At 29.7% G+C, this 23,395-nt stretch overlaps 1 protein-coding gene across 1 annotated transcript in view; it reads left to right on the top strand.

Moving 5' to 3' along the window:
• Positions 1-4,121: 4,121 nt before the first annotated feature.
• Positions 4,122-23,395, top strand: part of LOC126734076 (uncharacterized) — a 97,477-nt gene continuing 78,203 nt past the window's right edge. The window contains exon 1 of the mRNA XM_050437585.1: positions 4,122-4,465. The gene's annotated coding sequence lies outside the window, so the exon portion shown is untranslated. The remainder of the gene's footprint in view (positions 4,466-23,395) is intronic.

Genomic DNA, 23,395 nt, shown 5'->3' with positions numbered 1-23,395 from the left:
TTTCTTTTTGATTGAATATGAAAAAAGTATACCTAGCTAAGAAAATTTTCAAGATGGTTTGTAGAATATTTTTATAGATTTTTTTTATAAAGTTAATAAAGTCAAGTTGTTTTTGAATACCGGGTATATTTTCCAGTTTTTCAAATCAAAAGTTTTCAATATTTAAAAGTTGAAATTTTGGATCTTTTAATTACGATAAAATTAGTTTGACTTTAAAATAATTTCACCCTTCTATATTAGTATCTAACAAGTTATTTACAGGATAATTTAAAAAATCTGGAAAATTGTTAAATTTTAATGAATGCTATTTTGTAAAAATCGCCCGATAGGATCTTATCAAGATTGACCATTTTATTCAAGAGTTAATAGTAAATTAAAAGAAAAATATAAAGAGTGTTTTATTTTAAATATTAGTAAATCTTCTCAATTTCTCTGGACATCGTATTTTTATAAATAATTGATGCATAGGACTACCATATATTATCAATACAAGAAATAGCAAAATAAATTATAACCTATGAAAAATTACATGAGAATTCATACTTTATTTTAAAAATCATTTCTATTATTATCAAATTAAATAATTACTTTAAACATTTAAATAAATCATAAAACTACTAAAACCCATTTCAATTTCAATAAAATACTAATAATTAATATTAATTTTTGCAACATATAAATGCAAATTTGATATTTAGTAGGTTTTGTCAGTTAAATAACATTTTAAATCTTAATAACTTATACGATTTTGTTTTTGAAATATTGCATTAAGTTTTTTTCATATATTCATAAAAACTTATAATTTAACAGGTAGAGTTCATATAGAGTTAGATAGTTCTATCATATGTTGACAAAGTACAATAATGGATATGTACACTGTACTCTTGGTTATAATCGCAGGGTATCTCGGTTATTTTTATAGATAGAACTTTGTGGTTTGCTTTGCAATTTCCTATGCTATTTTATTGTGAAACTAATATATCTGTATAGATATTTTTCCGTAGAGTTCAATGGTGTAATTAAACAAAAATCAGAGACGGTTTTTTGGAATACTCTGTATTTTTTGACGTAAATAGGTTTTTCAGATTTTTACCTTAAAATAATACATTACACTGAAGATTTATTTAATTACTTAATTTTTGACTAAAGTTTTATTTTTTTTAATAATATTCTGATCATTTTCATAAACGATATTAGCAATGAATATTAAAAACAAAATACTCAAATGGCAAATACTAGATAATAATAAGAAAATATAAGCATTTTTGCAATTTTCGTGCAATAATCAAATACAAAAATTTGTGTTAACAAATAAGTCTTTTTATCTGTATATTGTATCTAAAATAAATCTGCATTACTTTTAACGTGTTTACTATTAAAGGTACTAAAGTTAGCAAAGTGTAACACTTTTGGTCTATTTAAAAATATTACTAAAACGCCTTATGCAGCGGCTATTTACTACAAGACAATTTTTCCTATTATCACAACTTTTCACATTTAAATAAAGACGGTCTAGAAGAATCTTAATGATGCGTGTCCATGGTTGCGTGCAATCCTAATATTGCGTTGCCCATACACACATAAAATGCTTTTTGAGTAATTTTTAAAATGAATCTCTTGCTAGTAAAAGTTAAATAAATTTTATATATATGTCTATTTATTATAAAATGTAGCGAAATATACAGGGTGTTTATTTGAACACTTTCCACCACGGATTTCTCGAAAACCACTGTTTAAAAAAAAACGCCGAAATACGTCAAAAGGTTTGTCAAGAGGGACAACTTTCTAACCTAAAATTACTTCACCCCCTTTCACCATCTGCCCCCCAGGGTCATCCTCTTAAAAATTTTAAATGGCAACGGGTATCAAGTGATAGCTTGTTTAAAAGGTCTTTCGAAGTCTTTTATTTTGACGTTTGATTTTTTTAAATCGGTCGATTCGCTTTCGAGAAAATTAGAAAAATCTTTGTTTATCTTAATTTGTTCAGATAGAAAACAAAAACATGAAAATATCAGTTTTTATTTCAATAAGTGTTCAAAATGTTGCCCGGTGGGGTTTGCCAAATCTACAATTCGTTTATAATTTAAAATGGAAACTACCAACATAAACAGCAATTCCGAAGATTAGACGTGGAAAAAACTAAATAACAACCTGAATTTTTTTCCGCATTCCTTTCATCTACACAGATATCCTGGGCGAACTGTATTTATTGTTATACCTGCTTAGTTATTTATAGTTGCTAAGGAAAATAAAGAATTTATTTTGCCGTCAGTTACATTTGTGACAGTCTTGGAATAGTGAAAATTTATTTGTTGAATTGAAGATTTTACTTCCAAAATGGTTTACACACTAGCCGAAAGAGTGGAAATTATTCTAATTTATGGTGCCCAAAATCAATGTGCTCGGCAAACAGCCGTCACGTTTAACGCCAGTCATCCGGAGAAGATAACTTCGCATAGGTATGTTTTGGACCTCGTTACTAAGTTTATTGAAACTGGATCTGTTGCAAATAAAAAACGTGATCATCGGCGAATTTTGGATGAAGCCGCTCTGGTATTTCATTAGGCTCTGTTCACACAGTTACCAAACTTCATAAATTTCATGCACTCAAAATGAAAATATTGCAAGAGTTAACCGAAGACGATTTCGATAGGCGAGTTGAGTTTAGTGAAAAAATGAGTGAAGCGATTAATGATAATACTATTCATGTAAAGAATATCTGCTTCAGCGATGAATGCACATTTTATCTAAATGGATTTGTTAATAAGCATAACTGTAGATATGGAAGCAATGAAAATCCTCATGCATTTGTAGAAGGGCATACACAGTACCCTCAAAAAATTAATGTATGGGCAGGCATTTTAGGAAATAAAGTGATTAAGCCATTATTTATTAACGGAAATTTAAATGGAGACATTTATTTGGATATGTTGGAAAATACCATCAATTCGCTTATCACTGAATCCATTGAAAACCAAATCGATGATGATGGAAACACTGTACTTGATGAGGCTAAAATATATTTCCAGCAAGACGGCGCTCCTCCTCACTATGTTCTTCCCGTTCGGCAATGGCTAGACGACGAGTTTCCAGATAAATGGATAGGGCGAAGGAGGCCTATAGAATGGCCTGCTAGATCTTCTGATATAACGCCGTTAGACTTCTTTCTATGGGGTCATTTAAAATCTATTGTATTTACTCCCCAACCTGAAAGAAAAGATTTTTCTAATTTTCTCAAAAACAAATCGACCGATTTAAAAAAATCAAACGTCGAAATAAAAGACTTCGAAAGACCTTTTAAACGAGCTATTACTCAATACTCCTTGACATATAAAATTTTTAAGGGGATGGCCCTGGGGAGCAATGGGTGAAAGGGGGTGAAGTAATTTTAGGTTAGAAAGTTGTCCCCCTTGACAAACCTTTTGACGTATTTCGGCGTTTTTTTTTTTAAACAGTGGTTTTCGATAAATCCGTGGTGGGAAGTTTTCAAATTAACACCCTGTATAAATTTTGTTAATATAATTTTCAATCATTTAAACATTAGTACTAATAACCCCTTTGTCAAAAGATGCACACGTGCCACCATATAATTTTCCTATTAGCACCTATTTTTTTTATTTAAAGAGAAAGTTTGATCACGCTTAATATTATCTGCAAAATTAAGATTCTAGAAAATTCAAATATCTATTTAAAAAAAGTTTTGAGAGTCTAAAAACTAAAATATAAATATTGATCCAATGAGAGGGACATATACAAGCAAATAAATTAAACCTTAAAGTTTTTGTGATAATTTCAAAATATATAATTTCTGAAAACCATTTTGGCAAAAACAAAATACAAACCATAGCCTCATCAAATTCTTTTGAAATGTTTATTAGGCAGAGCAACCGGACTTCCATAGCCACGTGCAAAAACAAACTATTAGTATTAAAATTCATTAAAATTGTTCTCGCCAGTATCCTTTACGATCTATAACAGTTCAAGGACTGTTCTCGTAAAACCTGCCTTTTACCTCACTACCACTTCAAACCGCTTATCGAAAAAAATCACATTTAATTTAAATAAATTATTTGTTTCAAATTAGAGCGGCACACCACCGCCTCGACTCCCATACGTTACCCCCTATATGCCCCTCAATGGTAAAAAAGGACAATCGTAAATCCTACAAAAGGCGAAACAGAGAGGGATATACGGGGTCCCTTTAACAATACCTGGCCAGGTAACCAAGTACTGGTCTGGTCGGACTTGTGACAATCGCCCGGTAGATTTCGCGCCGAAAACATCTAAAGAATAATCGATCTGCGCCGTATATAATAGTCAGCTTAGTTTAGAATGCGTGAGGTCTTAAAAACTTTATTTTTTCAAAAAGTTGACAGTTGCATTTTTGACGTTTCCGGAAAGTGTGGTGTACATCCTCGTAGTTAGTTGTCATCTTTTTTTTTGGATTTTGATTGCACTTATTTTGGTAAGTACCTCATTATCTAAGTACACTCTGAAGATTTAATAAATGTAAATATTTAGTTCTGTTAAGAGGCATGAAAGTTCATTAACTTAAAATATAGTCTAGTACAAGTGAAAATGCCCCAAATCATTGCCTCAGTCTCACGTGTCTTAATGAAATTAAGATTTTGGTATTTTTTGCTAAGTTCTTGTATTCTATAATCGAATTTACTTCATATTATTCACACTAAATTCCAACTTTAGAAAAATTTTAATTAATTAACCGGCGTGTTTGGTAGTTCATAAAATATCATAATAATCATAAAAAAAATGTTATGATTTATATAATTATAAAATATTTTTCTCAGAATTGGCAGAATCACTTGACATTATCTTCATCTACGTTTTTGATATACATACACGTTTTATAGTAATACAAGTTATATGTAATAAATAGGAATATAATATTGGCGCACACCATGTAGGCAGTTAAAATATGACCTTTCTTATTCTGCAGAGCCTGTTAATGTGGCGGTTACATTTTCTATTTTTTTCTAGTACTTGAGGTAATTTAGTTTTTTCCAGAAGTGTTCTCAACTTTAAATCGAGTTTTCCCGACGTTTAATACTTTTTTACTTAGTGTTTATAAGTTTTCATCTCTAATCATTTTAATAGCTTTTATGATTCTATTGTTAACTAAAATACGTAGTTAAGCAATATTATTTTTCGACTTATACAAATCCATATCTTTCTCTAAATACGTTTTTAATTTTCTATATAGATACAATATTTATCATTATCATATAATTTATATACTTTAGGCGGTTAAAGTATTTCTATTAATTTTAAACATTATTTTTATCTTTTTTCAGGAAGTATTTTTTTAGACATACGAGTTTTATTGAATAACCTGAGAATACTACTGAGAATAAAAATTTCTTATTCGAATAGTTTCAATTGTATCAATAGATTTATGAAGTCACCTTTCAAAAGTTTTTCAGCTCATTTTTTCTGCTATGATCAATGCAGATTATCAATTGAACAGTTTTAAGTTTTCTTAAAAATTAATTTTCTTAGTAAAAAAGTTATTCTTTTCAAGTTAGTTATACTTTTCATATCAACAATAGTACAGATTTCATTTTATGTATAATAGAAAAATAATTTAAATATTGGTAAAAATCATTTTACAAGATTTCATGAAATAAATTTCCCAAAATTTTATAGTAAATTTTTTGAAACAAATCAAAATTTAATTATTATTATTATTTTTTTTTAATTTTTAAGTTTTTATATTGTTTTATATTAAATTTCTTACCTATTTCTCTTAATCATATAAATATTGTTTAATTCTCTAATTTATTAAATAAAATAAAAGGCCTATAACCTTTTTGGTTTTTATAATAAACTGTTATTTCTAAAATAACATAAATAAAAATCTGTATATGGTTTTTTCTACTTTTTTAGTAAAAAGGTTAATAAATAAATTAAAACCTTTTTAAAAATCTAATGGTTTTAACATAACTGCAGTTTTACAAATTGCAATATAGTATAACCAAATACCAGAACCAATTTAATAATTACTATTAATGTTGGCGCCCAACATTAAGGTTAAACATAAGATTTACAGGGCATTTTCAAAGTTGAGTCATTTATTTTAATAGCCTGTAGGACTTGTCAAAAGGAGGTGATGTATAAAAATCACCTACATAAAAGTTGCATAATAAAACAGATGTAAGAGATGATTATAAAAGAGATTTTTTTAATACTTTCGGCGAATGCTGTGCAAATTCTTACAGTTTTTTGTTTACTGCTTTTTTCGTTTATCAAAATTTGTATTTTGTATGGTTTTCAATATGAATCTTTGATTCGATCACTTGTATTCTTTTAATAGTGCGTATTCCATTTGCCTGAATATTTTGCACGGAAAAGTTGTCCATGTTTACAAAAACAATGTGGACACAATACTTACCTATGAATAGTACTAGCAAGATACAGCCGCAGCATGCAGGTTGTGTACAGAAAGATTTCCTTTAAGAAATCATCCGGCCCCACGTCTGTTTGTAAATTTAATTATTAAACCTCGTGACACAGGGTATTTAAAAGGACAACGAGGAGGCCACGCTAGAAAAGCTGCTCAACCTGAAATGTTACAAATTAAGGAAGACATTTTAGAAATAGCTGAAGACGGCTCAACAATGAGTACTAGAGCTATAGCAGCTCAAGTTGAAGTTTCTCATAGTAAAGCGTGTAAAACAAATCAACAAGAACAGTATTATCCTATACATAGGTACAAGCGCTACAACCTAAAGGTCACCCTAGACCAGTTGTATTTTGCCAGCGGCTTTTAGAACAGTTCGGCAGAAATGAAAATTTTACGAAATTAATTTTGTGTACAGACGTGGCTACATTTACATGAGATGTGGTACAAACATAATTTTCCATAAAATCTTTGGCCTGTCATGAAAAATAGCATGTTTATTGGACCCAACTTTTTCCCACCACGACTGACCGGCAAAATGTATTTATAATTTCGTCCGCACAATCTGCCGTAATTGTTAATGTTCCTCTAAATGTCAGACAGAATATATGGTTTCTATCTGATGGGGCTTTACCACATTTTAGACGAGAAGTTCATGTACATCTTAATAATAAGTTTTCGAATAGATGGATAGGGCGCTATGGACCCATTTCTTGGCCTCCTCGCTCCCTAGATTCAACGCATTGTGATTTTTTTCTGTGGGGCTATTTGAAAGATTTGGTGGATCACGATGGTGCAGTAAATACTCCGAGAGAGCTTTAAGAGTGCATTGAAAATGCATGTAATTTAAATCGTGGATACCTGGATTTTTTTTCAAACCGTGGCTTTGTCGACCAAGATTGATGAACATAATTTTGAATTTTTTTTATAAAAATGATTGCCATTATACTTAATAAATATTTCTTTAAAATAATTTTCAATAATGTGAAGTAGCTTTCTTATTATGCAACTTTTATAGAGGTGATTTTTGGTATATTACCTTCTTTTGAAGGGTTCGATAAGTTTTTAAAATTAATGACTCAACTTTGCAAAACCTGGATATTAATAAACTATTAATATATTGTTAAAAAAAATTATTTAGTTCTTGTTTCTATAATTTAAATTTCCTAATTAAAACCCTAAAAGAAAGTATGAATTTATAATTTAAAAAGCTTATGGAGGGTTAATTAGTAGTATAAAATGAATAATAATAATAATGATCTTAAACGCGATGAAGGTATTTTACCATATTTTGCAAGGTCATATTAACTGAGCAAAGCAAATTCCCATGATTACCATGCACATATAAACACACCACAGCACAGATGTGAAATTTTAATACATTGTACAAGAATATTATATTATCCCTGGCGGAACCGTTTAATGCATAAGAGATTTTCTGATCCGATTAGCCGTACGGTGTTGGTGAAATAAAATTTCGCATGGATCTGCTATTAGAATCACAATACATTAGACAATAAACCTCCATTGCCTAATCCTAACCAAATATTATGGTTGCCGATACAAAATCGGAAATAATATACCTGGAGTGGGTCATTCAGATCCTAAATAAACTGTGAAAATTTTTTAATTTTGGTTTTGTTGCCAACAATGTTCGTGGTGTTAATTGTCAGGGGTGATTTAACGGGTTTTTAAGGGTCGATGTATTTATTGCTAAAGTTAATAACAACTTTAAGTTAGGTGTGAATCGATGTGTTATTAAAAATATCATATGCGTTATTTATTGTTTGTATTAATATAATTTCTAAAAATATGTCGTTCTTAATTTGCCTAATGCATGCCATGTTTCACAATTAAAAAAAAACTGAAGTATTGAAAACACTTATATTACTTTTTATTTATTTAATTACATCTTATTATATAGAAATAAAGTTTCAACAATAATGTTTAAATCAACAATCTATATTATAAAAATAATATATAAATTAGTACTAAATAATATGCATGCAATTTCTCAAATATGATTTCCTAAGTATGAAATTATAATTTTTGCTGACATATTATAGTTCAGATAGTCAAATGCTTTTGAAATATTCAAAAATATCCAATGTCTTATTTTAATTTTTTTAGGTGCTGTTAATCACTATATCTATTGGTACTAATCTATCAAATATATTTTTTTAAATGTTAGCTAAAAAAAATAAAATTCCAAAGTTAATTAAATTTTTAATACACTTTAAATTTTAATTTAAAAACACAGAACTATTTTACTTGATAAGAGTGTTATAAATTAGTTTTTTCTTTAGCTGTAACTTTTATTTTTTTAATTACTTTATCAAATTTACATATATTGGAAATATACTTATAACAACAAAGAAATTTTAACATTACAACCACTATGAAACAATATATATTACGCTACATACATAATAAATATATATATAAAATATATGAAATTTACACAGTCAGCTTTTTTTTTATGAAATGTTGTTATGAAAGGAACTACTTTTTTTATTTTGTTTCTATTGTATCTTATTAAAAATATTAACCGATCGAACATTATTTTTGAAACATCCTAATAGCACTTTGCAGTTAATCAGTAATTCAAGACCATTAAAGATTATTTAAATTTATTTATAGTTTTTCGTACAAGTAACTATTACTGCTAGTACCGGCTTTACCATAAGTAAATTTTTGTCTTTACCTAATTTTTACTTAGTGCATTACCCAGACGCATCCAGGTCAAAAACCATATCCACAAAATAAACAATACATAAAATCGAGTACATTGTCCGGCCCCCTTAAGAAAGCACTTTTTACATGTCCCGAGTCATATAAGAATATGTATAAAAAACTGGCCATAAACGATACGCTGCCCGTTAAAAACCGCCGTATAGTCGTATAAAGATGAATTATTGGGAGGGTTAAAAAAAGGGTATGTGAATTATTTAATCCAGGACAGTCGATCCGGCATTAGGGTAAAAAGTTTTATTAACGCGACAACCTGTTAGAACTGGAAGGTGGATGGGAAACATTTTTTTATCGTTAATACGTCTGGGTCAATTTTACCAAAAAAAAAGTCCGAATCTGCTGATGCTTCCTATGCAAACGTATTTATCTAAGACCTGAAATTTCTCTATAATATGAACCGCACATATGAAAACTTACATTCATAAAAATTCACCCCCGCATTATAATTATTTATTCAGTTTACTTGACGGTATACAATATCAACCGAGTTTATACATATCTTAATCATAGTTGATCGTATCTTAAGACGACAGATGGTTTTTGGTTACCCGCACGCGTATGGTCACCTGCACGTTATATTTGATGTGCAAGGAGGAAACCTAAGCAATAGTTTTCTATTAGAATATCATATGAATGATTCCTTTTTAAAGATTCTATATGTTTATCAGTATAGTTTCGTAACAAGGTACTTAAATACTAGATTTCTTAGAATTTATATAGAAGCCTAACCAATAAATTGGGTTTGACATTGTTACATATAAAATGAAATTTAGAAATTTATGAAGGCACTTATGGCAACATAAAAAAACGTTAGTCAAGGTATAAACAAATGAATTATTGGTGGCTTCGAAAATTAAAATATAAAGGTTCTTAAAGCATAATCAAATATTATACGATATTTTTTTAAATAATATTCAAATGCTCCACCGACTCTCTATAATGTCAAAAGGCCTCAAAAAACTGATTGCACCAGTCACTTACAGAGATGAAAAGACCAAGAAGAGACTGCTTATTCTGAAGATCACAGAAACTTTAACTATTGATTTTTGTTGTTGTATATCAGTAAACAAACTGTGATTATAGGTTATTATTTATATAGATTAAGAATAGTGGTAGTCTCAATACTGACCCACATAATATCTCCACCATTAAAAAACTGATTATAGCATTTTTAGATTTAAAAATACAGGTTGGGGCATCGATTTTTAGGCATAGAGGGGTGCTTAAAGGTGACTATGGCAACGTCCATACATGCATTTTGTGCGCTCTGCTACTCGCCTTCTACTGCTACGTCGTTGTTCTTTAATATGACATTAGTAAGCGTCTGACTTTGATCGGGGCAACTGTATTACTTGCAATAAAATTTCGCAAAAACATTTAAAGATAAATCTCTAGATCTAGAAGGTTTTAACATAATCGCGTTATGCGGAAGACAGCCGTCTTGTTGAAATTAGACTAATCCTAGGATTAAGTCAAGAACGATTTAAATAGTAGGGAGAACTTGATTATGCAGCAACTTAAAACTTGCGTGCTCATTTTCCTGAGACCAATATCGAACAATGGAAGGATTGTATTTCATACATAATGGCAAATTACATCCATCTAAAAATAGCAGATTTCGTAAAAAAAAATCACTTTAATTTGCATCATTGTTTTTCATCATTTCACAAAATTTTCATTTTTCGCCACTGAGTTTTGGAATTTTAAAACATTTGTACTCAAGTTTTTTCCAAATACTGGTAACAATTTAAAGTCAGACAGTAAAATAAAGCATGCAGATATTGTTATTCTGAAAAAATGTAGTAAGAAAATACCTATCGGATGATCGGAGGACGTCACTCATTGATGAAAGGAAGCTGTGGTATCATTATTTTTAGCACTGCGCATTTGTAAATTTCTTAACCTATATAACATTCTTATTAGTATGGTTTCTGTACTGTTCGAAACTGGCAGCAAATAATTCCATTTAAAATATTTCATTAATAATAATCAGCAAATACTATATTAATGGCTTAAGAAAATGATTATATGCTGTCATTTATATATACAAGTAGTGCTAGACCCAATGTTAAACCAACGTGATACCTCAAGTTATCTAGAATAGACTACTACTATGATAGAACTTTGTACTTTCAATACTTATGTTCCTTATTAGTATATTTAGGTGCTACTAATGAATGACAACAGAATCAGTAAAAAATATTTTTCAAATTTTTTGAGTGTCACAGCCATCCAACCATTAAAAGACTGCTCATTAAAAAATTAAAATTATATACGCTGGTAATTTTTCAATCTGTTTATCAATCAAGACTTCCTGGTTGGTCTATTGTTTAACTTTTGAAAAGAACCTGTGTTCTCCTTAATTCATCCAAATTAGATAACAATTAAGAAAACAGGTGTTTGACACATACAAATAACTGGCCCATCACCTGCCCGCACCATTAGGTTTATTTTTTGGTTCTACTTGATGTGTAAACGGGCATAAAATTCCAATAAAATAACCATTTTGAATTAGAAATAAAGGGCGTCAAAAAGTTCGGTTGGATTGCGCCAACCTGCTGTTGTGTGTCGTTAAAAGGTTAATAGGGGCGTTACGTCTAATGCGATTGATTAATTTATTGGGAGCATGACAGGTTTATTGTATTAACCTATATTTGATATGTTTCTTATATATTATATAATATTCCCACATCGAGCAACTATTAACAGCTATTAATTGAAATCAAAAACCTGTCCTATTTATTATTCTTTCAGCACAGTAGTACGAAACAATAAACTCTCAAGTGCAACTCAAAAAACTGGATCCATCAGTGCAACACGCGGAAGTACAACCTTTTTCTCCCCTAACTTTTTAACTTCATAATCTATGCCGGAACTGCGATGTAGCATCTTTCAGTCTTAATTTATAATATATCCAACCTTCCCATTAAGATGAATTAAAATAGTTTCTTACTGTCTCAACATTGATAAGGGTAAAATTTATGCGCGGGTCTGGGACAATGCGTGAAAGAAAAAGGTCCTTTTCCCATAAGTTCTATAACGAATAAGTGCAGGGACTAGTTTTTGACAGGGTTTGTAAAATGCACCTATAGGAATGAAGGTTTTCGGTTTGGGTCTGCTATCTTTATAAATCACCGGTAAAGGTGCGTGTAAACCTAGACTAGTTCTAATAATGTCGTCTTTCTAACTAAAGGTGATTATGGGTCTGGCCTTATATATGAGGGTCTTGTAATAACGAGATTTTGAATAATATATTTGAATGAATAGTGTATTAAAAATGTTATTAACAAAATTTTTTAGTGAATAACATTTTATTTAATATTATAATATATCCTGCCTGTTTAACAGATAACCATTGAATTACCAAAATGTATTTTACCGCATATTAATCCTTGATTTCTTTAGTTTATATTGTGGTCAGTTAATTATGGATTTATTTTTTAACTTATTTTTATTTAGTCTTGTGATATGTGATAGGTAAAATAGTCGTTAAGGTAATTATCAATTAATTTATTCATCAATAATAATTATTAATAAATAGGAATTTCTTTAGAAAAACTTTTTTCTGTTTTATTTAGACTCATCTGAAATTAATATTATCATATATAGGGATTACGGTATCGGACACAATTATTGAAGCAACTTTTGATTATATTGTTTAGAAAAGATAAAATTTAGTAAATTGAAGCCGCAACTATTTACGGAGAAAACACCTTTTAACAATATTTAAGGTTTATAAATTACAGTTTTTATGTAAATATAGAAACTTATATAAAAAACTTAGTATGAATGCTACAAAATTGGAGCAACTTTTGTATATTTACAAAATTAAAGCAAAAGTTCTTAATATAAAAACCATAAAACATAAAATATTAATATTTAGTCCAGTAACCATTGTTTTCAATTACGGCTCAACAACATCTGAGCATGGATCAATTAAATTATTGATAACATGATCACCGATCACTTTTTATACTTTTTCGACTTCTTCGTGTAATTATGCCGCATTTCTAATATTTTTTGTTTTAATTTAACTGTATACGATTTCCCACGAATTTTCTATCGGATTAAGATCCGGTAACTGAGGTCGCCATCTAAAATCTTTAATGTTGTTTTCTGTAAACCATTGCTTTATAATTTTGGCGGTATATTTAGGGTAACATACACATACATACATACGTTGTAACGCAAATTTCAATGGCATTTCCCAATCTGCATAAGGCAGTCTAATATTTTCAATACTCGAATCGGTTCATTTTTCCGCATATTTTATATAATGGCCCCATACCATATGCAGAACAGCAACCTCATACCATTATACTACCTCCTCCATGCTTTACTGTCGAGATAACATATTAAGGATGCAGTTTTTTGCCTTCTGGTCGACGTACCTACCTCATATCAAAATGCAAAATTTTAATATGTGCAAAAAATAACCTATTACTTTTTTTTGAAAGCAAAGGTTTATTTGCAGGTCATCTTGGTTTCAAATCAGCTTCAACCAGACTCTTTGAATTCTTCTTGAGCACATACTAGTACCTTCCAGATTGGCCAAAATTTGTGGAGCTGATATCTTAGGTTTATTTTGAGTTATCCCCTTTCTACGCCGGTGTAGTTCTTTAGAGGTTTTTCTGTCGCGGCCACTTTTTTTAAGGTTTACTACATTACTACAAATTTGAAATTTCTTAATAGTTTTTGAAACGACAAATCTTTTTTCGATAAAAAATTTCTTTGCAATATTGGCTTGAGAGACACCTGCTTTACACGCATTTATAATGCGTTCTTCTATGAGGCATACTTAAATAAGAAGAAATGCGAATATATTATACACTTTTAGTCTTAACAAAATACTATGTTAACATTTTTGGAAAAGTTAATAAAGTTAAAAAGGTTTAAGCTAAAAAGTCTTAGACTATAATATGTCAGTGCATTTTTCAAAACCTAGGTCAGTTTTACTTGTATAATGACTCTTATTTTAAATTTTACTTTAGTGTAACATCAAATAGTGTAGTAAGGTATATGCTTAGAGTTAGCAACTAACAAAATCTATTTTCTATGGTGGAAATCAGGTTACGTAAGTCAGGGAAGGAATGAAGCTATAACACAGAGTTGCAAAGGCAGAAAGCAAGATCAAATTTCCTGCTTTAAGCTTAGTTTCCAAAAAAAAGTACTTTCCTTACCTCTAGTGGCAGATGTCTTCTTAATGGAAAATAAAACTAGATCTTTCCACAATAAAAAATTAAGATGTAGTAACTGGGTAAAATGGATCACACTAACTTTTAACCCAAGCTGTTGAGAGTACCAGTTCTAGTGTCCTATAACTTGTAGGATCTACAATATTCATTAATATATCCCTTTTTTTTGTTTATAGTTTTAATTTTTCCTTATTATAATGCTAATTTTTTCAGCAACATGCAAACTATATCCCTGTAAAATCATTTATTACCTAAAATAATACTTATTAAATCAAGTGGAATACAACATTCAATAATTCATTAAAATCTATTTCGTTTTAGCTTCAGATACTTGGAAACTCCTTACAGTATATTTTCAACTTAATTCCATTACAAGTATATAACTTATTCAGAACTGATTTAAGATATACGGCTTATATTTGTAACTAATTTATAAGTATAAATTAAAATCGTCGTATTTAATTTTATGAATAATTTTAATGTACCAGATGATGCTAAAATGATAAATTAGATTAGTTGGATTTTTAAATTGTTGGTAGTGTCTTAATATATTCTGCTATTTTTCAAATTTAGTGAAATAAATCTTCAATTCATTTGCAAAGGATGGTCCAAGATTGGCTTTATTGGCAAGATTCAACAAAAAGAGACTCAATACTTTAAATTTTAACAATTAAGGAAAGAAATAAAAAACACCAAATAAAAAATTAAATCTTAAAGCTTAGTCTAATATTTGTTATTTATATATTGAACCTAAAGTAGTAATTATCTCAAATCAGTTTGTTCAAGTTCCTAGTAGTTCCTCCTACTATTTTCTGTCTCCATGTTGAAATGCTTGTCTTTATTTCTAATACACTTTCCATATACTCTAAATATATTACAGCATGCATCGTTTGTTTAATGAATGATAAAATACTCTTTGAATTAAGAGCCTTTTGAACAAATTCCTTGTAATTCTTTATAAACTCATTTTATTGACCAAAGAGAGTGGTTTTCCTCAAAAACACAGAATTCAATGCTGGACAAAATAACAATGTTTTTCTAGAGCTTGATTTACTCCACAAACTCCCAAAACTACTTTAGGAGTAAACATTAGACATACAAAAGCCGTACAATCGCCACCAGAATCGAATCATTTATTTAACGAACAACATTTGTCAATACGTCATCGGCTGAATAGAATCGGCAAGCATGCCCTTTATATCAGAAACTAAGATGACTTGCAACACTATTATTTTTTGTCCCCTGCGGATTCCAACCCATTAACATTGAGAGGGATAATGATGTACTTTTTTGTTGTTTGAACTATATTATTGATACTTTACATTATATGAGTTTTAGAGAGTATATGGGGGTGATGAAAAATGTTTTCGATAAATAGAAAAATTTAAAAAAATTGATGTTTTTAATTTAGCTAACTGCGCCTCTACTTTTTGAAATATAAGTAAGTATCTAAAATTACCGGACCATTGTATTACAGTTAAATATTTAGCATACGTCAATCACACAGGTGGACTAAAAAAATTAAACGAAAAAAGGGGTCGAAGGCCGCCATATGGCACCATTACGGTAACTGCACCGTAACGATAGCCACCGTGTAGTTAACACTTTTATTTTAACATGAAACTTAACTCTATTGAAATGAAAATGACCGGCAAAAGCGTAGTAGCTTCATGTTATTCGCTTAATAAAATTATATGGGGAGATAGGAAACAGTATCGGACAATAACATGGACAATCATGGGCTATTGTGAGAACGTCAATTTGAGGGTCATTGCTTTTGAGTACTCGCATCAACTACTACATTATTAACTTTTGAAGAGCTTTAATGTGTCGACACTAATTAAAATAATAACATAGTAATTCACCAGTGCAACGTAAAGAAGAAAGTTATTTATGATTAATATAGATAGTCGCTTAATAAAATTATATGGGGAGAAAGGAAACAATAGCGGACAATAACATAAACAATTAAAGTCTGATATAAATACGTCATTATAAGAGTAATTGCTTTTGAGTACTTGCGTCAACTACTTCATAATTAACCTTTGAAGAGTTTTGATACGTCAACTCTAACTGAAATAATAACAAAGTATTTCACTAATACGTAATCAGGAAAATTATTTGTTATGATTAGTAGGGATTTTCCAGTCATTATTTAATATTTAAGAATATTTAATAGTTGAAATTTTAAAACTATGAGATAGACGTTTATACAATTAATATTATAATTCTACTAATATTACTATTGTCGAACATTTATCTTAGTCAAATAAAATTTTACTTCATTATTACCAAATTATCCTTTGAATTAGAGAAAAGTATGTAAAGAGAGGTATGATAAATTGCAAATAATTTAAATAAATATTTGAAAGTTATCCATTGACTCAATCAAAACAATCAGATTAATCAAAATCAGGTTAATCAATAGAAACTGGAAAAAGGAGCTTTAGGATCAACCTAGTCAACAAAATCTAATATTCCTATTTTACCAATATATGAAAAGACATGGTAGATAACAAAGTATTACCAATTGTAAAAAATCAAATATCCTTTAAATAAAAATTTATATATTTCTTAGGCAATAAACGTGATTAAGAAAACAGTTAAAAAATGACTATATGACAAAATTAAAACAAGGTGCCCACTGGCTGCAGAAAAAATATTATAGGAAACCGCTAAAAGAACTTATGACAAGGATATAGAAATAGAAAAAAAATATAGAAAGCAAAAACTTTAACTTGTATGACTAGAGAAGAAATCTGTGATAACTTTCCTACTTAAAGTAATCAAGCACAGTCCCCTGGACTCTCAGGACTGGATGGATTATTCGTAAACATTTTAAAAACTATGCATCTTCAATTAGGCTTTAATCTATAATTCAACTCAATTCGTCTATATTTATAATGCTACCTCCTTTTAAACAGTTTTTATTATTTTTAAGTAGATCCGCAAAATATTATTAATATAAAGTTTAAAAAATATAAATTGCAAAGTTTACCCAAAATACGTCGTTTAAGAAGACTATCATCAATATAAACGATCAAACTAATTTTATTTTCAGTCTTAAATGTGGGGACCTTCTTAATCAGATGCAAAATATTCCAAGATGTCGTCAGTCCAACATGCGGGAGACGTTGAGGGCTCGTGCCGAAACTTTTAACTGGAAAATTATTCAAGAAGTCGTTCTATTAGTAATTTATGAAAGGCACTTAAAACAGCTTGTACCTTTTTATTTTCATTGCTCGGTAACGTAGTCACTAGGCGAATATTTTTACGAACTGTTGACTTTTGTGGTTTTATATACATTTAAGCATCTGTTAAATTATGCATTTATAAATGGTTTTAGGCTATTTTGATATCACTTAGGGAGAAGTGCAGTGAGAAGTCATTTCTGTCATAAGAACTTTCATAATATTTTATACTAATAGACTGATTTGTTATGGGAATGTATATCCCACTCTTTTAGGATAAAAAACATTAATTTTTTATACTTTGTTTGGTTGTCTTTTATATTTTTTTTTGCAATTTTTTTTCATTGAAAACTGAGAACCATGTCCAATAACTCATCTAAAATAATCAAGAATCCCTCATTTCCAAAATTTTAACCGACTCGATGACAAAGCAAATACAAAAGGACAACCCTCATAAAATGTCTGTAAATCTTTTATGGTTTGTTTCAAAAAATATGTGCTGATACGAGGGGATATTAGGTGTTTTAAAGCATGGCTTATTAAAGAGCCGTTAAAGCAAAAAAAGTGCGTTTTTAACGATTAGATTTCCTTTTATAGTTCATTGTTTTTAGGGATGACATAATTATCGGATTATATATCTCTTTAAATAAAAAAGATTAATCTAACCCACCAAATATTCGGTAGAGTAAACACCCCAATGTCGCATTTAATTTTATGTTATCAGATCAATTTATTAAAATTTAGGTACCTTACCGACCTGCACTTATTCAGCATAACTGTTCATGTCAATTTGTTCTGGTCTAGGTATTTTTGATAAATAATTCATTTGTTCTTTGATTTTGGTGACCGTTAAGTACTCAAAATCTAACCCTAAAAGACAGAACTTTGATCATTGTAGATAATTCATGAATCGGTATCCATTTAAGTTATGCATCTTGGGGAAGCCAATGACATTATGCTTTTAAAAAAATGTCATAACCTATTAGTTATAAATGCATATTATTTCAAAACGGAATAGTTTTTATTAACTGTCCCATAAAAAATGCATTCAAGTTAGCATAAAATATTCCAATTTTTTTAACAATAATAAAGTTTTACTCAGTTACACACACACACACACACACACAAAAATTGATTATATTATAACATTTGATTTGCAGAAAAAAATTCTAATCCTTTTATACTCCAAAAAAAACTTCTCCCATTGGATTTTTTAAGTGCGATACGAGTAACCCTTTCATTGTACGATTCAATGGCCATTAAACGCAAACATTTAAAGTGAAATTTAAGTTATAGCTTCGCCAGAGGCCCGTAATCAAACACAATCGCGGTTTAACAGACTGTAAATAATGCTGCGGAAATTTTTTTTAGATCTAAGGGCGACAATGTGACAATCATAACGCTATAGTGTGACACGTTGATTCGTTTAGTCCACTTAAATACACCCCTACAAGGGCTAAGCTGTCACGCGACATGTCATATCAATATAAGGTGGAAATAGTGAAAATTGAATTAGGGGTACGCGTCGGATGGGCGTTATATTAAATTATATGAGAGATAATGGATATTAGTGAAAGTATAACGTGTGAGGATTTTATCGTTAGAAATTTAATCCTAGATTGAAGGCCATAGTAACGTATGTATGTATTAAAGTAATTTTACCCGAGAAAGGGATGAGTCATTGATATTCACCTAAGTGGCGAGCTTTTAAGGAGACTTGGTCAAAGCAGAAATAGTTTTAGCACTTTTTTTCCTCAATACTACTTTTTAAAAACTGTCTCCCTTGAGGGAAAATTTTCTTACTAAACGAGCAGTTGTACTACAAACAGTTATAAAAAGCAGATAAAATCCCAATTTTAAGAGTCAATATCAGAAGATGATCTGAAATCTCGAATTTCTGGCCGAGGACTTGATTTAACCCCAACTTTACCAATGAGGTTAATCTCGGCCCGTGAAATTTGAGAATAAGCTTCTTGCATAGATGAGTCCAGATTTAAGCTTCATTCTGACTATGGCGAATTTCGCCGATTTTTGACAGAATGCGTCAAATTCAGATTTAAAAATATTCGCGGCGGGAAATTTTAACTTTTCTGCGATGTTGATATTTACCATGGGAAATATCATAATCTAGAATTATTTGTTGATGTTTTGTGTTGTGTTGCAACAGTTACTGTTAGCTGTTTACACTTATAAAAAGATAATTTAGTGATGAACTTTCATCTTTACTACAATTATTATTTTAATTATTTTAATTCATATGTTTCATAAAAACCGTAGACCTGTTGGCACAGGAAGCTAATTTTGACCATTTTCTTACAAATGTTACAATAAATATTCAAAACATCAGAAATTATAATTTATAGCCTTCGTATTCCATTTGTGATTATTGTTCCTGTACTTTGTTATTTAAGTTAGTTTTTGCACAGAGCTCACACACCACAAAAGAAATAGTTAAAATCTTTTAAGAAAAACCACCGTTTATTGTTTTCTATTTAAAGCTTAAAATAAACAAATCATAACATAACAAATAAAAAACTGACAATTAATGATAGCTGACTGAAGAAATTTGCAAAATAGTTGAAATCGTTTTAACTGTTTTGCGAATATCCGCTTTTTCGCGTAGACAAATTTCGCTTTTATGTGCATGGGTAACATATGCGAATGTGCGAGATAAAAATTGCCTGTCAAAAATCCGCGAAAGTCGCCCTACTCCAAATGAAGCCTAAGTCTATAAAATTTAGATGAAAGTGTACATCGAACTTTGTATATAAGATTTTTTATCTCAGCAATACCCGATGACACACCACTCTGGATTGTTCAGGATTATTTTAAAAAAGTTAAAACTAAGACTATAGATTGGCAAGTAAAAAACCCTGATCTCTATCTTTTCAATTAATATTAACAATAATCAGACTTAATATTCACGAATATAGTTTAATAAAAGACACCCATAAATTGATAACTGTAAAAGAATGAAATTGTTTATTATTGAGATCCATAATACAATAGCAAGATACTTACATTATTTAATTTTGAAATATATTGAATCATAAACTATTTTGAGTTATTTTAGCAAATATCGACTATCTGTTTTTTTATGAGGATCGTTGAACAAATTTTTAATTTTTAAATCAATAGTCGTAAATCAATGTGATAAAGATTCAAAAATTAAAGACTTGTTCAACGATCAATTTGAAATGTAACAATAAATACGTTTTAAGTCATAATAGTCACATAAAAAAAAATAAATTACGGTAACCAATTTAAATAGTTTCAGTACTGCAAATTTATATATTTTATGTATTATTAATATAAATCTTATACGACTAGTTGCATTTCCTTGAACCTTTTAAGATGAATGACCCAGTTGATTTTTTAAATTTTTGTGCGATCAAAGGGTCGATAAATAATAATTAAAATTTTTTTTCTTGATTATCGATTACTTGTTTTGGTTCTTTTTTGATATTTGCATAATTGCTCATTCTATTTGAATATACTTCTTTCCTTCAAATAGTTTTTTAAAAATAAATTTAAATCTAAAATTTTTCAAATTATTCAACTTTTATATCCTACCTGCAGCTTTAGTTAATTTGTTAATGTTGCCAAGAACGTCACCGGTTAGGTGGTTGTAAAAAAGTAATAAAAAGTGACCTTTATGGGGAAATAAATTTCTATTTGCATTTTTTAAGAGTTATTTAACTTATGTTTCATCATATGTATTACAGAAATCAACATTTTATAAACTTTATAATAAGAAAGGTTCAAATTATTATTGATTTTTTTTTCCATTTTATCTTTAATTTAACACTTTTTCAATGAAAAAAACAACATGTCCTGTAAATTTTAATTATTTAAAAAATAAAAAAAAGTGCCGAGTATTATTAACTTTATTTAATTTTTTACTCCTTATTATATATAACATAATCTATAAGGGATTTAGAAAGTCAATAATTTTAATTATTTGGATTTTTAAATATTTCAAACCTCAACACTCGCAACGTAATAAATTCTACAATTGTTAAATTACGTATAGAGATTGTACAACACAAAGGCCAAACCAGGAATAGCCGGAACCCCAACCATTCAAGTAAATACTTTCTAAATGAAAAAAAGATTATTAGATAAAACTTTCTTTCAAACGCAAACACACACGCACGGATGAAAAGGGAGATTAAAAATTAGCATCGCTCGGGTCTAGTTAAAATGGCACCACGCCGTTTTATTTGCCAGATTTCGGCACTGATACTACGAGTTATGGCTTGTGGCGATAATCACTCCCTTGTGCCCGTGATTCGCCAGTTTGATAAGTACAAGTCAAATATATAAAATATTAGGGCTCATAAAGGGATACTTATCTGAATTTATTGCCATGCTTTGCGGCTGAATTTTAATGCGATTAACTTTATAGATTTAAGTTTAATTCGTTGTAAGTATACGTGAAAATGAAAGAAAATGTTAGAACTAAAAGAACTTTCTTCAAATGTTTTGCAAAAGAAAAGTTAAGTAAAGTAACTGATTTTGGTCACTTTGGTCAATGTGTCATATTGGGTATTACTATGTTTCATCATCGAACATCTATATAGTCGCCTACTGCTGCACATAAGCCTCCCGTAAATATTTTCATCTCTTTCTATCCCTTTATTCTAGTCACGTCCAGTTTCATTTGAGATTTGATATTCTTAAGACAGCAACCGTAACTTCCCTTCTTCTTACGTCCACCTTTAGAACCACATCTCTTAGAGAGACTCAGAGAGAAGTATGGAGAACATAGATTTCTCCATACTTCTCTACGTCACTCTTATTTTGTTGGCCGTTTGCTTGCCTTGTTTGAGTCAGTGTTTCGGCTTCATATATTTACACCGGCGGAACACACTGATTGTAGACCCTTCTAGATCGAATTTCGTTGCCCAGGTTATAGGGCCATACTTGCTCATATTTAAGCCGTTTACTTTTAGATTTTCACTGGTGATTAGATTTGTCATGAATTATTGCTGATGTTAATATTTAGTCCAACCTTTTTCGATGCTAGTTTGAGTTTCTTTTGCTTCACGGAATTTGTCTGCAACTAATACCACGTAATTGGCGAAGCGAAAATGGCTCAGGCTCTCCCCATTTATGTTAATACCAAAGTTTTCTATTTTAGTATGCTTACATGTACTGTAAGAGGTTAGTGAATAATTTAGGAGATATGACATCACATTGCCACACATTTCGCTCTATTTTAAAGTCAAAAGTATTTCCATGGAGTACAATAACTGCATTCGCTTTCTTTTAAATAAGCTCGATAAGTTTGGTGTAATGATTGTCGATGCTACAATCTGCGAGGGCTTGGAGTAATACTATGTTTACTAATACAAAAAAAAGCATAATAACTTGTTTTCTGTATGTGGTTTAAAAATTTAATGAAATGAAAACATTTAATCATACTCAAATGACTTGCGTTTCTACATTACAAACATTTAAATTATAGATTACATGTCCCTAGACTAACACCTAATAATAGACTAAAATTACATAATTTATGCCTTTAGGGTCAACACTACAAATAAACGACACAAAGGGGGTATGGATCTACCCACTAAATTAGACCTATAATTTACCCTTCTAATTGAAGATCTAGGCTAAATTTACCTCCTAGATAAACTGGGTCCTTATTGAAAACTAGCCCTATATCGCCTAGTCATATACAACCGTTCCACTTACAATATCCTTAATTACAAATCGTGAGAAAATCGTTACAGTTAACCGAATCAATTTCTCTAGAAAAAGATTTTGGTCCCTTTCTCCCCGATATATTTAAAATTAGATCACATATTGTTGTGCCGACTGAGCCGCACGAC

Source organism: Anthonomus grandis, chromosome 3 (genome assembly GCF_022605725.1).
Source record: "Anthonomus grandis grandis chromosome 3, icAntGran1.3, whole genome shotgun sequence".
Lineage (NCBI taxonomy): Eukaryota > Metazoa > Arthropoda > Insecta > Coleoptera > Curculionidae > Anthonomus > Anthonomus grandis.
Note: the sequence above shows the minus strand (reverse complement) of the source record. Positions and strands in the feature narration are given on the sequence as shown.